The 17219-nt window shown below is 36.6% G+C and overlaps 1 pseudogene; it reads left to right on the forward strand.

Annotated features, from left to right (window-relative positions):
- The first annotated feature begins 15536 nt into the window (after positions 1–15536).
- LOC116882121 lies at positions 15537–16919 on the forward strand (annotated as a pseudogene).
- The last annotated feature ends 300 nt before the right edge of the window (positions 16920–17219 follow it).

A 17219-nucleotide genomic window follows, 5' to 3' on the forward strand; every position in this document is an offset into this window, starting at 1 on the left:
AGAGTGGCTTTTATTCCAAATGCGACTAGAAGCCATTGGAGAATTTGAGCAAAGGTGTGAGTGTTCTTATTTTAATTTAAAGCAAAGATTACTCTGATTAAAGGAAGACAAGTGAGGAAGCAGAGAAATTAGTTATATTGTTATAATCCAAGATAGAGAGACTATGGTGGTTTAGACTAGGATGAGAGAATTTAAGTGTTAATTGGACTTGGTATATATTTTAAAGTTGGAGCTGACATGGCTTCCTGAAAAATATGATGTATAAAACAAAAAAAATCAAGAATAACTATCAGATTTTGGCCTGAGCAACTAAGTTAATTGTGGTGTTATTTACTAAAACAAAGAATATCAAGGCAGGAATAAGTTGAAGTGCAATCAAGAGTAATGTTTTGCTCATGATCAGTAAGAAATATCTATCAGATATATACAATAAAATATACTGAATAAGAAGTTGTAATAATTTCATAACAAAGGCCAAAATCAGGAAAAAAAATAGAGTATATTCCTAGGAGAGGGATTCCCTGGGAGTAGAAAGCTACAACAGTGAACAAAAGACACCCTCATGAAGCTTATATTCCTTTTTTTTTAAGATTTTATTTATTTATTTGACAGAGATCACAAGTAGACAGAGAGGCAGGCAGAGAGAGGGAGACAGAGGAGGAAGCAGGCTCCCCGCTGAGCAGAGTGCCCGATGTGGGGCTCGATCCCAGGACCCTGGGATCATGACCTGAGTTGAAGGCAGAGGCATTAACCCACTGAGCCACCCAGGTGCCCCTGAAGCTTATATTCTAATGATAATAGCCAATGATTCTGTAATACTTACCATGTGACAGGTACTGTTCTAAGTGCTTTGAATATAATAATATTTAATATAATGTTTCATGGGGTAGGTGTTACTATCATATTTATTTTCCAAATGAGTAAACTATAGAATGGGAAAGTTAAGAGACTTGCCAAAAGTCACACAGCTAGTACGTGATAGGGACCTGAGTGTGGTCCTAGAGACTGTGTTCATGGCTACCACATTATACTGTCCCATTCAAAAAAGCAATAAATCACATACAAAGATGCAGATATTTAGATTTAGAGATATACTTTTATGTGACAGAGACATATATCATAAATCCAGAAAGGGGGGAGAGATAAATAAACTCATAAGTAATTATGCAGCAGGTGCTTTGAATTAGCATATTTGTTCAATCCTCATGACAACCTCAAATGATAAATTATATTATTTTTATTTTCACATAGAAGACATACAGGTTGTAGAGTTAGGCAAAGATATGTTTACAGTGCATAAAAAGGAGGCCTTAAATCACAAGGTTATAACCTTAACTATAAAGTAAATAATGACAGGTTATGCAAAATAAGTAAATATGGTTCAAAACGATGTGAGCAACAAGACATAAAATTAAGTTTAACTTAAATCATAATTGTACCTTGACTAATTCACAAATAAAAGGCTTCCAGGAACATCCTTTTTTTTCCACACAAGATCACAATGTTTATTTCTATTTTCATAGCATTACCATTAACATATTTTGTGCAATACAAAGTCAGAAATATATGAGTTAATATAAATAAAGTAGATAAAAGGAAGACGTTTGGCATGGCTGAATTTATTTTAATTTTCTTCCCTGTCATTAGAATTACTATGGTTATTTAGCAAAAAATTTAAAAATCTAACTTCAGTGGACAATTGTCTTTACATTTGCCCACATTATTCATCATGAGTTATCTAGCATTATATCTGGTAATGCTTACATTGCTTTAAAATACACAGAAAAATTGCTCCTGATAATTTTGGTTTCCCCTGTGGTGTGAATTTACCTTTCCAGTGCTTGAAATATATCTAGAAAAATAATGTGATCATTTCTGAGAAATATTTCATGTTTGGTTATCATCTTTCACACTTTATAATCAATTTTGAATTTATCCAGACAAATTGAAAATTTAAGATCAGATATGGTCTTATCATCAGTGTGATAAAATGCTCTAATGATCTTTGTCAAAATAAGTTTATATGGAAGCCCCAATAGTCATTCAGAGGTTTAAGTCGACAGAAATCTTGTGATTTTTATAAGTGTCCAGCATCAGAGTCACTTCAGGAACATTGTTTTACACTTCTGAGACAAAAAAAAATGAAGATATCAGTGCATATGTTTTTTTAAAAAGTTCTATTTTATATAACTTACCACTACATGTTTATGTTGTATTTTTTTAATAAACTTCACTGGTATAAACTTTATATCCAATGAAATGTTCACAATTAAGTACATATTTTGGTGAGGTTTAACAAAAGAATATACCCTTGCAATCACTACTATAATCCAAATATAGAACATTTCCTTCATCCCCCAAAAGTTATCTTGGGCTCTTTTGCAGTCAATCCCTGTCCCTAGCCCTACACTTTCTGTTCCAACTATTCTGGGTTTAGTGCTGAAATTCCTGTATTGCTGGAGGTCTTTTGCGACCAAATAAAGTAAGATGGTGAAACACTGATCTGTTTTCTATCATTATAGATTAGTATTGCCTGTTTTAGGGTTTCATACAGAGGGAATGAAGATGGCAGGAGAGTAGGGAGCCTGCATTTCATCTGGTCCCTTGAATTCAGCTAGCTATCTATCAAATCATTCTGAACACCTGTGAATTCAACCTGAGATCTTAGAAAAGAATTGCTACAATTCTACAAATAGAAAAGTGACTACTTTTTTAAGGTAGAACAGGTGGAGACATGAATCTGAGGGGATTTATTGGAATATAAACCACATGGGAATGGCTGTGTAACCCAGGTACCAGAAAGTAATATAGCAATGGATGCCACAATAGGAACTTTTAGAGGCCTGCTCCTGTGAGGGACATCCCTGCCTGAATGGTGCTCAGGTGGCAAAGCAGGGCAGAAAACTAGGTGGGACAGTGTGGTCTCAGAATCCCCAGGGTCACAGAAAGAACGGGGGTGCTTGAGTTCCGCAGAGTTCCCAAGCATTGGAGCAGGGGAACCAGCTACAATTCATGAGCCCTGGAGTTGCCTCTCATATAGGTGTTACCATAAACCATGAATGGCAGCAGGATCAAGCAACCACTCTCATAGCAGGGGACCAGCAAGACATGACCACTGTGAGAGCTGGCTTGTTCCCCTGGGAGGAGCAGCACAGGTGCATGTATGATCAGGCAACCACTCCCCCAGCAGGGGCCAAGTGAGAAAGGCGCTGGTGAGATACCTCTCCCTCCCCTTGGATGATCGGTGCAGGTATGCACCACAAGAGTCTGCAGAGTTTGGTGCACCTGACAAGGATTGACTGACTTTCCCTGAGGGTGCACTAAAGACTGGGGGCATGATCATTCAGCCCTGGAGCTGGAGATCACTGCACCATTTTTTTACTTTTTTTTTCCATCTTCTAAAGTGCTGCAAAAAGCCTTCAGGGAACAGAAGACACATAGAGCAACCTGAAGCAGCTTACTCTGAGCCTGGCCCCTGGCAAGGGGTGTTGCAACTCTGCCCAGGCAAAGACACCTGAGAATCAGTGAAACTTGCCCCCTACCCTGGAAGATGAGCAGAATCCTCAGGCAAATACATTTTATACATCACTCAGAACTGAAAAGCTCCTGCATTAGGAGGAAATAGTACATAGAGTTAGAAGTTTTTTCACATGAATCTTCAGTCTTTAAAATGTTCTTTTTTTGTTTTTTTTTCCCCTTTTCAACTAGCCTATTTTATCAACTCTTTTTTAAAGTCCTCTTTTTAATTTTCATTTTTACATTTACATTATATATATTTCATTTTGGCTTCCTTTCACTGTATTCAATTTTACTTGTGTGTGTGTGTGTGTGTACACACACACACACATTAGTTTTACATTCTTTACAATTTTTACAATTTTGGGATTTAGTGTATTCTAACAAACACAGCAAAATACACCAAGGACCATGTGGATCACCCTGTTTTGTCTATTTGTGAGATTGTATTCTCTCTTTTTTCCCTTCCCTTTTTTCCCCCCTTCTTCTTTTCCTTTTTGGTTTCTGACATCTTTGGATTTGTCTAGTGTGTATTGCACTTGAGTTGTGGATGATAGTTTTTACTTTGTTTTCTCACTCATCCATTCTTCTCTGAGAAAAATTATCAGATGGAGGAATTCACACCTAAAGAAAGAACCAGAAAAAACAAAGCTGGGGGTATTACATTGCCTGATTTCAAGCTTTACTACAAAGCTGTGATCACCAAGACAGCATGGTACTGGAACAGAAACAGACACATAGATCAAGGGAACAGAATAGAGAACCCAGAAATGGACCCTCAACTCTATGGTTAACTAATCTTTGACAAAGCAGGAAAGAATATTCAATGGAAAAAAAGACAGTCTTTTCATCTAATGGTGTTGGGAAAATTGGACAACCACATGCAGAAGAATGAAACTGGACCATTTCCTTAGATTAAACACAAAAATTGACTCATAATGGATGAGAAACTTCAGGTGAGACAGTAATCTATCGATATCCTTGAGGAGAACATGGGCAGCAACCTCTTCAACCTCAGGCACAGCAACTTCTTAGAAACATTGCCAAAGGCAAGGGAAGCAAGGGCAAAAATGAACTTTTGGGACTTCATCAAGACAAAAATCTTCTGCACAGCAAAGGAATTTTTTTTTTCTTTTTCAACATTCCCTCAGCAATTTGTGGTCTTTTCTGGTTCAGGAGAATGATTACAAAGTTACTAGCTGTGCTTGAGATAAGCTTAAAAGACACTACAGAATCTTTTAGTGCAGAAATAAAATTTAATCAGGCTGAAATTAAAAATGCTTTAACTGAGAGACACTCAAAAATGGATACCTTAACAGCTAGAATAAGGCAGAAGAAGACAGAGTTGGTCACATAAAAAAGTTAACTGGGGCATGTGGGTGGCTCAGTGGGTTAAGCATCTGCCTTTGGTTCAGGTCATGGTCTCAGGGTTCTGGGATTGAGCCCCACATCAAGCTCCCTGCTCAGTGGGGAGCCTGCTTCCCCCTCTTTCTCTGCCTGCTGCTCTGCCTACTTGTGATCTCTCTGTCAAATAAATAATTAAAATCTTTTTTTTAAAAAAGAAGACAAGATGACAGAAAGAAAGGAAGCTGAGGAAAAGAGAAAAACAACTAATGGATCATGAGGGGAGGTTTCAAGAAATCAGTGATATCATAAAATGAAATAATATTAGAAATATTGGGGTCCCAGAAAAGGAAAAAAGAGGTAAAAAAGGTATATGTGAGAAAATCATAGTTGAGAACTTCCCTAATCTGGGGAAGGAAACAGGCTTTCAAGTCCAGGAAGTAGAGACAACCCCCCTCAAAATCAATAAAAATAGATCAACACACTGCCATGTAATAGTGAAGCTTGTAAATTTCAGAGATAAAGAGAAAATCCTGAAAGCAGCTTGAGACAAGAACTTCTTAACCTACAAGGGTAGCAACATTAGACTGGGAGCAGACCTATCCACGGAGACCTGGAAGGCCAGAAAGGGCTGCCATTATATATTCAGGATTCTAAATGAGAAAAACATGCAGCCAAGAATACTTTACCCAGCAAGGCTGTCATTCAAAATGGCAAGAGAGATAAAGAGCTTCCAGGACAGACAGAAACTAAAAGAATTTGTGACCACTAAACCAGCCCTGCAAGAAATATTGAAGGTGATCCTGTAAGCAAACAGATCCCAAAAGTATTATGGACCAGAAAAAAAAAAAAGAGAAAAAAGAAAGGAAGGAAGGACGGAAGGAAAAAAGGGAGGAAGGAAGGAAGGAAGAAAGAGGAAAGAAAGAAAGAAGAAAAAGGAAAAAAACAAACAGAGGCAATGTATAGAAACAGGGACCTTACAGGTAATACAGTCTAATTCGTCTAATGTCAGGATTGTTACCCTAGCTTTCTTTTGATGTCCATTAGCATGATAAATGGTTCTCTACCTCCCTCCCCCAACTTTCAATCTGGTGGTGTCTTTGAGTCTACAGTGAGTCTCTTGTAGAGAGCATATGGATGGCTCTTCCTTTTTAAAAAATCATTTTATTTATTTAAAAGAGAGAACAAGCAGGAAGGGCAGCAGTCAGAGGAAGAGGGAGAAGCAGTCTCCCTGATAAGAAGAGAGCCTGATTTGTGCCTTGGTCCTACAACCCTGGGATCATGACCTGAATGAAAGACAGATGCTTGACTGACTGAGCCACCCAGGCACCCCAGTCCTACTTTTTTATCCAATCTAATACCTTGTGTCTTTTGATTGGAACATTTAGCCCATTTATATTCAGAGTAGCTATTGAAAGATATGAATCAACAAGGAAATAGTGACTTTGAATGACACACTGGACCAGATGGACTTCACAAATATATTCAGAACTTTTCATCCTAAAGCAACAGAATACACATTCTTCTCTAGTGCACATGGAACATTCTGCAGAATAGATCACATCCTGGGTCACATATCAGGTCTCAACTGGTACAAAAGATTGGGATCATTCCCTGCACGTTCTCAGACCACAGTGCTTTGAAACCAGAACTCAATCACAAGAGGAAAGTTGGAAAGAACTCCTACTAAAGAATGAAAAAGAATTAAATAATTAAAGAAGAATTTTAAAAATTCATAGAAATAAATAAAAAAACACAACTGTTCAAAATCTTTGGGATACAGCAAAGGTTGTCCTAAGAGGAAAGTATATAGCAATACAAGGCTTTCTCAAGAAACAAGAAATGTCTCAAATACACAACCTAACCATAATGGAGAAAGAACAGCAAATAAAGCCTACACCTAGCAGGAGAAGAGAATAAATAAAGATTAAAGGAGAAATCAATGAAATAGAAACCAAAAGAACAGAACAGATCAATGAAATAAGAAGCTGGTTCTTTGAAAGTATTAACAAGATTGATAAACCCATACCCAAACTTATCCAAAAGAAAAGAGAAAGGACCCAAGTAAATAAAATCATTAATGAAAGAGGAGAGATCACAACCAACACCAAGGAAATACAATCTTAAGAACATATTACAAGCAACTATATGACAACAAATTAGGCAATCTGGAAGAAATGGATGCATTCCTAAAGATTTATAATCTACTAAAACTGAAACAAGAAGAAATAGAAAATCTGAACAGACCCATAACCAGGAAAAAAAAAAAAATCAGTACTCAAATATCTCCCACTAAACAAGAGTTCAAGGCCAGATGGCTTCACAGGGGAATTCTACCAAACCTTTAAAGAAGAATTAATACCTGTTCTTCTGAAGCTGTTCCAAGAAATAGAAATGGAAGGAAAACTTCCAAACCAGTCTATGAGGCCAGCATAACCCTGATCCCCAAACCATATAAAGATACCACCAAATAGAAGAAATACAGACCAATGTCCATGATGAACACATACACCAAAATTCTCACCAAGATGTTAGCTAATAAGATCCAACAGCACATTAGAAGGATTATTCCCCACAACTGGGTGAGATTTATTCTTGGGTTTCAAGTGTGGTTCACATTCACAAATAATCAATGTGATACATCACATTAATAAAATAAAGGACAAGAACCATATGATCCTCTCAATTTATCCAGAAAAAGCATTTGACAAAATACAGCATCCTTTCTTGATTAAAACTCTCCATAGTGTAGGGATATAAGGCGCATACCTCAATAACATAAAAGGCCATATATGGAAAGCCCACAGCAAATACTATTCTCTCTCTCTCTCTCTTTTTTAAGATTTATATTTATTTATTGGTCATATATAGAGAGAACAAAACAGGGGAGCAGCAGGCAGAGGGAGAAGCAGGCTCCCTGATGAAAAAGGAGCCCAATGTAGGACTTGATCCCAGTACCCTGAGATCATGAACTGAGCTGAAGGCATATGCTTAACCAACTGAGCCACTCAGATGTCCCAGCAAATATCATTCTCAACAAGAAAAAACTGAGACCTTTTCCCTTAAGGTCAGGAACAAGACAAGAATGCCCACTCTTACCACTGTTCTTCAACATAGTACTAGAAGTAGTAGTCTCATTAATCAGACAACAAAAAGAAATAAAAGGCATTCAAATTGGGAAAGAAGAAGTCAAAATCTCACTCTTTGCAGAAGACATGATACTTTATGTGGAAAACCCAAAAGACTCCAACACAAAATGGCTAGAACTCGTACAGGAATTTACCAATGTAGCTATAAAATCAAGACATAGAAATGAGTTGTATTTCTATGTACTAACAATGAGACAGAAGAAAGAGAAATTAAGGAATTAATCCTATTTACCATTGCACCAAAAACCATAAGATACCTAAGAATAAACCTAACCAAAGAGATAAAAAATCTGTACTCTGAAAACCATAGAAGAGTTCTGAAAGAAACTGAAGGTCATATAAGAAATGGAAAAATTTTCCATGCTCATGGATTGGAAGAATAAATACTGTTAAAATGTCTATGCTATCCAGAGCAACCTACACATTCAGCGAAATCCCTATCAAAATACGATCAACATTTTTCACAGATCTGGAACAAATAAGCTTAACATTTGTATGCAACCAGAAAGACCCTGAAGAGACAGAGGAATGTTAAAAAAGAAAACCAAATCTAGTGGCATAACAATTTCAGACTTAAAGCTATAATAAAAAGTTATAATATGGAACTGTGATCATCAAGACAGTATGGTACTGGAACAGAAACAGACACATAGATCAATGGAACAGAAGAGAGAACCCAGAAATGGACCTTCAACTCTATGGTCAACTAATTTTTGACAAAGCAGGAAAGAATATCCAATGGAAAAAGGACAGTGTCTTCACAAATGGTGTTGGGAAAATTGGACAACCACATGCAGAGGAATGAAACTAGACCATTCTCTTACTCCACACACAAAGATAAACTCAAAATGGATGAAAGACCTAAATGTGAGACTGGAATCCATCAAAATACTAGAGGAGAACACAGGCTGCTATGTCTTTGACTTTGGCTATAGCAACATCTTACTAGATATGTCTCCAAAGGCAAGGGAAAAAAAAGCAAAAATGAACTATTGGGACTTCATCAAGATAAAAAATTTGCACAGCAAAGGAAACAAAACTAAAAGGCAACCTATGGAATGGGAGGAGATATTTGCAAATGACTTAACCAGATAAAGGGCTGAAATCCAAGATCTGCAAATGACTTACCAGATAAAGGGCTGAAATCCAAGATATATAAAGAACTTATCAATCTCAACAACCAAAAAATAAATAATCCCATCAAGAAATGGACAAAACATGAACAGACATTTCTCCAAAGAAGACATCCATATGGTCAAAAGACACATGAAAAAAGGCTCAACATCACTTGGCATTAGGGAAATACAAATCAAAAACATAATGAGATGCCACCTCACAGCAGTCAGAATGGCTAAAATTAACAAGACTGCAAACAAGTGTTGGTGAGTATGCAGAGAAAGAGGAACACTTTTACACTGTTGATGGGAATGCCAACTGGTACAGCCACTCTGGAAAACAGTATGGAGTTTCCTCAAGAAGTTAAAAATAGAGCTACCCTACGACCCAGCAATTGCACTACTAGGTATTTACTCCAAAGACACAAATGTATTGATCCAAAGGGACACCTACGCTCCAATGTTTATAGCAGCAATGTCCCCAATAGCTGAACTATGGAAAGTGCCCAGATGTCCTTTGACAGATGAATATATAAATAAAAAAATTGAAACCAAGTTGAGATACCACCTTACACCAGTTAGAATGGCCAAAATAAACAGGACAAAAAACAAGAAGGGTTGGAGAGGATGTGGAGAAAGGGGAACCCTTTTACACTGTTGGTGGGAATGCAAGCTGGTGCGGCCACTTTAGAAAACAGTGTGGAGATTCCTTAAGAAGTTAAAAATAGAGGTTCTCTATGACCCTGGAATTGCACTACTGGGTATTTGCCCCAAAGATACAGTTGTAGTGAAAAGAAGGGCCATGTGTACCCCAATGTTCATAGCAGCAATGTCCACATTTGTCAAACTGTGGAAAGAGCTGAGATGCCCTTCAACAGATGAATGGATAAAGAAGATGTGGTCCATATCTACAAGGGAATATTACTAAGACATCAGAAAGAATGAATACCCAACTTTTGTATCAAGATGGATGGGACTGGAAGAGATTATGCTGAGTGAAATAAGTCAAGCAGAGATAGTCAATTATCATATGGTTTCACTTACCTGTGGAGCATAAGGAATAACATGGAGGACATTAGGAGAAGGAAAGGAAAAGTGAATTGGGGAAAATAGGAGGGGGAAAGAAAGCATGAGAAATTGTGGACTCTGAGAAACAAACTGAGGGTTTTGGAAGGGAAGGGGGTGGGAGGATGGGTGAGCCTGGTGGTGGGTATTAAGGAAGGCATGTATTGCATGGAGCACTGGGTGTGGTGCATAAACAATGAATCTTGGAACATTGAAAAAAATAAAATTAAATTAAGATGTTAAAAAAAGATTAGAACAGAAATAAATTATATAGAAACTAAAACAATAGAATAGATCAACAAAACCAGGAGTTGGTTCTTTCGAAAAAAATCAGTATACTTGATAAATCTCTAGCCAGACTTATCAAAAAGAAAAGAGAAAGGTCCCAAATAAGTAAAATCACAAATTACAGAGGAAAAATAACAACCAACACCATTGTAATACAAATTCTATGAGAATATTATGAAAAATATATGCCAACAAATTGAACAACCTGGAAGAATAGGATAAATACCTACAAACATATAAAGTACCAAAACTGAAACAGGAAAAAATAGAAAACTTGAACAGACCAATAACCAACAGAAGAAATTAAATCAGTAATCAAAAAACCTCCCAAAAAACAAAAGTCCAGGGCCAGATGGCTTCCTAGGGGAATTCTACTAAACATTTGAAGGAGAATTAATAGCTATTCTTCTCAAGCTATTTCAAAAATTAGAAATAGAGGAAAAATTCCAAATTCATTCAATGAGGCCAACATCACTGTGATACCAAAACCAGACTAAGATTCCACTAAAAATGGGGACTACAAGCCGATAATCCTGATGAACATGGGTGCAAAAATTCTCAATAAAATACTAGCAAACTGAATCCAGCACTACATTAAAAAACTGATTTGCCATGATCAAGTGGGATTTATTCTTGTGTTGCAAGGGTGGTTCAATATTCACAAAACAATTAATTTGATACACCACATTAATAAAAGAAAGGATAAGAACCATATGGTCATTTCACAAGATGCAAAGAAATTTTTGAGAAAATACAAACTCCATTCATGATAAAAACCCTCAACAAAGTAGGGATAGAAGGAACATACCTCGTCATAAAGACCATGTATGAAAAACCCACAGCTAATATCATCCTCAATGGGGAAAACCTGAGAGCTTCTCCTCCATGGTCAGGAAGAAGAGAGGGATGTCCAATCGCACCACTGTTATTTAACATAGTACTATAAGTCCTAGCCACTGCTATCAGACAACAGAAAGAAAGATAATACATCCAAATTGGACCAGAAGAAGAAAAACTTTCACTATTTGCAGATGACATGATATTCTATATAGAAAACACCAAGGACTCCATCAAAAAGCTGCTAGAACTGATAAATCCAGTAAAGTTGCAGGACACAAAACCAAAATATAGAAAGCTGTCATTTTTTTTTATTTTTAAAGATTTTTATTTATTTGACAGAGAGAGAGAGAGAGAGAGAGAGAGAGATCACAAGTAGGCAGAGAGACAGGCAAAGAGAGAGGGGAAGCAGGCTCCCTGCCAAGCAGACAGTCTGATGTGGGACTCGATCCTAAGACCCTGAGATCATGACCTGAGCTGAAGGCAGAGGCTTAACCCACTGAGCCACTCAGGTGCCCCGAAAGCTGTCATTTTTATACACCAATAATGAAGCAACAGAAAGAGAAATCAAGGAATTGATACATTTACAAATGCACTAAGAACAATAAGATACTTAGGAATAAACCTACTCAAAGAGGTGAAAGACCTGTACCCCCAAAACTATAAAAACAGTGATGAAAGAAATTGAACATGACATAAAGAAATGGAAAGACATACCATGCTCATGAATTGGAAGAATAAATATTATTAAAATGCCTATACTATCCAAAGCAATATGCACATTTAATGCAATCCCTATCAAAATACCACATTTTTCATAGAGCTAGAATTAAAAATGTGAATTAAAAATACTTATTCAAAGAGATGCATGCACCACGATGTTTATAGCAATATTATCTACAATTGCCAAATTATGGAAATAGCCCAAGTGCCCATTGACAGCTGAGTTGGATAAAGATGAAGTGGGATATATATATAAAATGGAATATTAGCCATAAAAATGAAATACTGACATTTGTAATGACATTGGTGGAGTTGAAGAGTATTATGATAAGTGAAATAAGTCAGTCAAAGAAACAGAAATAGTATATGATTTTACTTATATGCAGAATTTAAGAAACAAAGCAAATGAGCAAACGGAAAAAGAGAAGCAAACCAAGATACAGACTCTTAACTGTAGAGAACAAACTGATGGTTACCAGAGGGGAGGTGGGTGGATGGGTTAAATAGGTGATGGGGATTAAGGTGTGCACCTATTGTGATGATCACCAGGTATTTGTGGAAATGTTGAATCACTATAGTATATACCTGAAACTATTATTACACTGCATGTTAACTAATGGGAATTTAAATAAAACCTGAAAAAAATAAAGAAGTCTATGAATTAGTTTATGAGAGGACCTAGCATTTGAATACAGAAATGTGCAGCATTATTGTTTGACATAAATTTAGTTTCTTTTTGGATAACATTCCGCTTTGAACCTATTTTTCCCTTTTTTCCCTCACCCTTATCACTACTGGTATTTTGCACTGGGTAATTCTCTGTTCTGTGGGGATGTCCTGTGCATTTTAAGATGTTTAACAGCATGCTTGGCCTCTGTTCAGTAAATGCCAGTAGCACCTTCCTTCCCCAGTCATGACAACTTAAAACTCCTCCAGAAATCACCAACAGAAATATCCCCTTTGGGACAATGCACCTTCTGCTGAAAGCCACAGGTTTAAAACAACAGCTCAGCTGGTTAAGTGTTTGCCTTTGGCTCTGGTTTTGATCCCAGGGTCCTCAGATCAAGTCCTGTGTCAGGCTCCCTGCTCAGCAGGGAGTCTGCTTCTCCCACTACTCCTCCCCCTCTGCTCGTGATCTCTCACTCTCTCTCAAATAAATAAAATATTTTTTTTAAAGAGAGAGAACAGATAAGCATTCTTCAGTGCAACTTTATTCTACTCAGAATAAAAGGCAAAACCATAGACATTGCTGTTCTGGGCAATTTGAGGATTATAGAGTTGCCCACTAGATGAAGAATTTTGAATACATAATTATATGCAGAGTTTACTTTCATAAATCATTCATTGAATTTCAATGTATTTGATGAAATAAGTTTCATATAGATAATAAAACCATGAAAAATATGAAGAAATCACCATGTATTTGTTGCTTTAAAATGATTACTATTATAAATAATATACTCAGTTGTGGTTTTACATTGCAGAGATTTCCCGACCTTGTGGCCTGTGAGTTGGATTCTATGCTTGGCCTAAGAAGCTGTTTGCTCAATAGATTAAATATTGTGAAAGAAAAGAAAATATGTAAATATAATATGCCCCAAAGCAAAAAATTAATTTTCAACACAGATGGGTTTCAGGAGGTTTAATGCCAAAGATTTTAAAAGTCCTGTGCCAGGGGGTACTTTGTTTGCAACTGAGATAAAATATTTCCTGTATTACCTTCACAGAATGATGAGTTTCATTCCCAAAGCAGACATTTAAAGGGTCATTTGAAATAAAGTGAAAAGCATTAAATATCTGATTCCCTTAATCCCAACAGTACCATTAATGCTGTTCTACCCCCCAAAATGGAAAAAGAGGAATGATGTAGGAAGGTGAGTAAAATACTTTATAATGTGTTTTTTCCCATGCAGAAATTAATCACAAAAGTTTAATTCCAAAGTTTTATTCAATGACAACCTTATATGTAGTCAATGGAAGTTGAATCTAAATAATTCCCATTCCATTTGGTGAACTAATAACCAATGAGTTCCTCCACATTTAGCCAAGAAAATCTGATTATCATCAAATGTATTTCTTTGCAGGCTTCCTTTGTCAGTAAGTAAACACTGCAGTGTATAGAGGGCTAGGTTACCTATTAAATGATGGATCTAGTTGTAGCCTTCAAAGAGCTATTAGTCTATAAAAGGTCATTAGGATGGAGATACAAAGAACTTCTGGAAATACATATTTATACTTTTGTTCCTTCTGCACATACAATATGCACTTAATTTTGAATGAAACTAAACTGAGAAAAGTTACATGAATTAAAAAACAGACTGCATTGTTCTAGGAAAATGTATACTCATAAAAAAGAAAGCTGCAAATAACTTCAAATTCTTAAAATCCTGCTTAGGAATCCTTCAGAAAGTTTCAAGAAATTCCAGTTTATTATTCAAAATGTGTGGTCTGGGTTCAGACAAGTTGAGAAAGAATCATATTTGTAACACTATACATCTCAGAATTTCTACAAGTGTCCATTATTCTCATAAAATCACTTGGATTTGTCCCTATTTCAGTTTAAAAAGAAAAAGCTTGCTCCAAAGAAGCAGTTTATTCTTGAATGTAAATCCCAAGACATACCTCTAGTTGTGGTTTTTTCATTGGTTCAGAAGATTTTCAATGTAAATGTTCTTCTATAATTTAATTTGTAGTAGACTTACACAGACAAGTTTTGGGAAAGCTATTTCTTCATAAATGCTCAACATCTCTATTGTGGCAATATGGCTAATCTGGGAGACTCACTTCCAAATGAGAAAATATGAAAGAAGAGAGTTTATGGTTATACTCAAAGGCCCAAAGTACACCTTGTAAGAAGTTGCTTTGAAGGTTCTCCTTAGTAAAAGAATGATCAGATTTTGAATGACCCTGACATTGCTTAAGCCCCCTTTCCTTAGTCTAAATAAAGGTTTATTATTTTGTACTATACACTTCCCCAGAAATCTAATGGTCATGAATATTTAGCACTGAAATTGTTATGCATGAATAATTGTTTGTAAAACCTAGATATGACAAGATATGCTCATTTAATTTGGATGAATGTAATCTCAGACATAAAAAATATTCTAAGTAAAAGTTATCTCAACTCAAACAAAAAGCTAACTTTATGTGTATATCTCAAAGGAATTCTCTATGGAAAGAATGCCATCGTGTAGATGAATGACAAGTGACACTAGCAAAATAAAATTATTAAATGATAAAATCTATTTCTTACTACCAAAAGTACATTTCAAACGCTGTACAAAATGTTGTGATAAGCACTGGGTGTTATGAGCAACTGATGAATTATTGAACTCTACATCTGAAACTTATAATGTACTATATGTTGGGTAATGGAATTTAAATAAAAAAATTCATGTTGTCAATAAAACCTTTTATAAAATATTATGTTTCCTTTTTCACAATGGATTTGCTGCCAGAACACAGGTGTCATGTAAACTACCACTAAACCTAAACCAAAATGAAAAAGAAAAAGACTCATATCAATATTGCCATCCTTGGACATATAGATTTGAGCAAGTTTATCACTATTGGTGATCTGATCTACAAATGTGATGGGATCAACAAAAGGACTACAGTAAAATTTGAGAAGGAAGCTGTTGAGATGGGAAAGGGCTCCTTCAAGCATGACTGGGTCTTGGATAAACTGAAAATTGAATGTGAACATGGTATCAACATTGATATCTCCCTCTGGAAATTTGAGAACAGCAAGTATGATGTGACCATCATTGATGCCTCAGGACACAGAGCCCTTATCAAAAACATGATTACAGGCACATCTCAGGCTTAATGTGATGTCCTGATTGCTGCTGTTGGTGTTGTGAATTTGAAGCAGGTATCTCCAAGAATGGTAAGACCTGCGAACATGCCCTTCTGGCCTACACACTGGATGTGAAACAACTGATTACTGGTGTTAACAGTATCAATTCAACTGAGCTACCCTACAGCTAGAAGAGATATAAGGAAATTGTTAAGAAGTCAGCACCTACATTAAGACAATTGGCTGCAACCTGACACAGTAGCATCTGTACTCATTTCTGGTTGGAATGGTGACAACATGCTGGAGACAAATACTAACATGACTCGGTTCAATGGATGGAAATTCACCCATAAAGGTGGCAATGCCAGTGGAACCACGCTGCTCAAAGCTCTGAATTGCATTCTGCCATCAACTCATCCAGCTGACAAGCCCTTGTATCTGCCTCTCCAGGACATCTACAAAATTGGTGGTATTGGTACTGTCCATGTGGTTTGAGTGGAGACTGGTGTTTTTAAACCCAGCCTGGTGTTCACTTTTGCTCCAGTTAGTGATACAACTGTAGTCAATTGTGTTGAAATGCACCATGAAGTTTGAGTGAGGCTGTTTGTGGGGACAACATGTGCTTCAATGACAAGAACACAACTGTCAAAGATGTTCATCATGGTAATGTGGTTGGTGACAGCAAAAATGACCTACCAATGGAAGCATCTCGCTTCACAGCTCAGGTGATTATCCTGAACCATCCAGGACAAATCAGTGCTGGATATGTACCTGTGCTGGATTGTCATACAGCTCACATTGCTTGCAAGTTTGCTGAGATGAAGAAGACTGATCATTGTTCTGGAAAAAAGCTGGAAGATGGCCCCATGTTCTTGAAATCTGGTGATGCTGCTATCATTGATAGGGTCCCTGGCAAGGTCTATGTGTGCTGAGAGCATCTCTGACTATCCTCCTCTGGGTCATTTTGCTGTTTGTGATATGAGACCAACAGTTGTTGTGGGTGTCATCAAAGCAGTGAACAAGAAGACAACTGGAACTAGCAAGGTCACCAAGCCTGCCCAGAAAGCTCAGAAGACTAAATGAATATTAACCCCAATATCTGCCACCACAGTCTTAATCGGTGGTGGAACAATGGTATCATAACTGTTGATGTCAATTGGTCATTAAATTTAATAGTAAAAGACTGGTTAATTAGAACAATGCATTGTAAAATCTTCAAAAGGAAAGGAGAATATTTGTGGACCATTTGTGTGTGTGTGTGTGTGTGTGTTTTAAGTTATTAGTTTTTAAAACCAGTACTTTTTAATAGAAACAACTTGACCAAAAATCTGTCACAGGATTTTGAGACCCATTAAAGCAAATGTTTAATGAGAAAAATAAAAA

Source organism: Lontra canadensis, unplaced genomic scaffold (assembly GCF_010015895.1).
Source record: "Lontra canadensis isolate GAN:19392208 unplaced genomic scaffold, GSC_riverotter_1.0 scaffold81, whole genome shotgun sequence".
In the NCBI taxonomy this organism is placed as follows: domain Eukaryota; kingdom Metazoa; phylum Chordata; class Mammalia; order Carnivora; family Mustelidae; genus Lontra; species Lontra canadensis.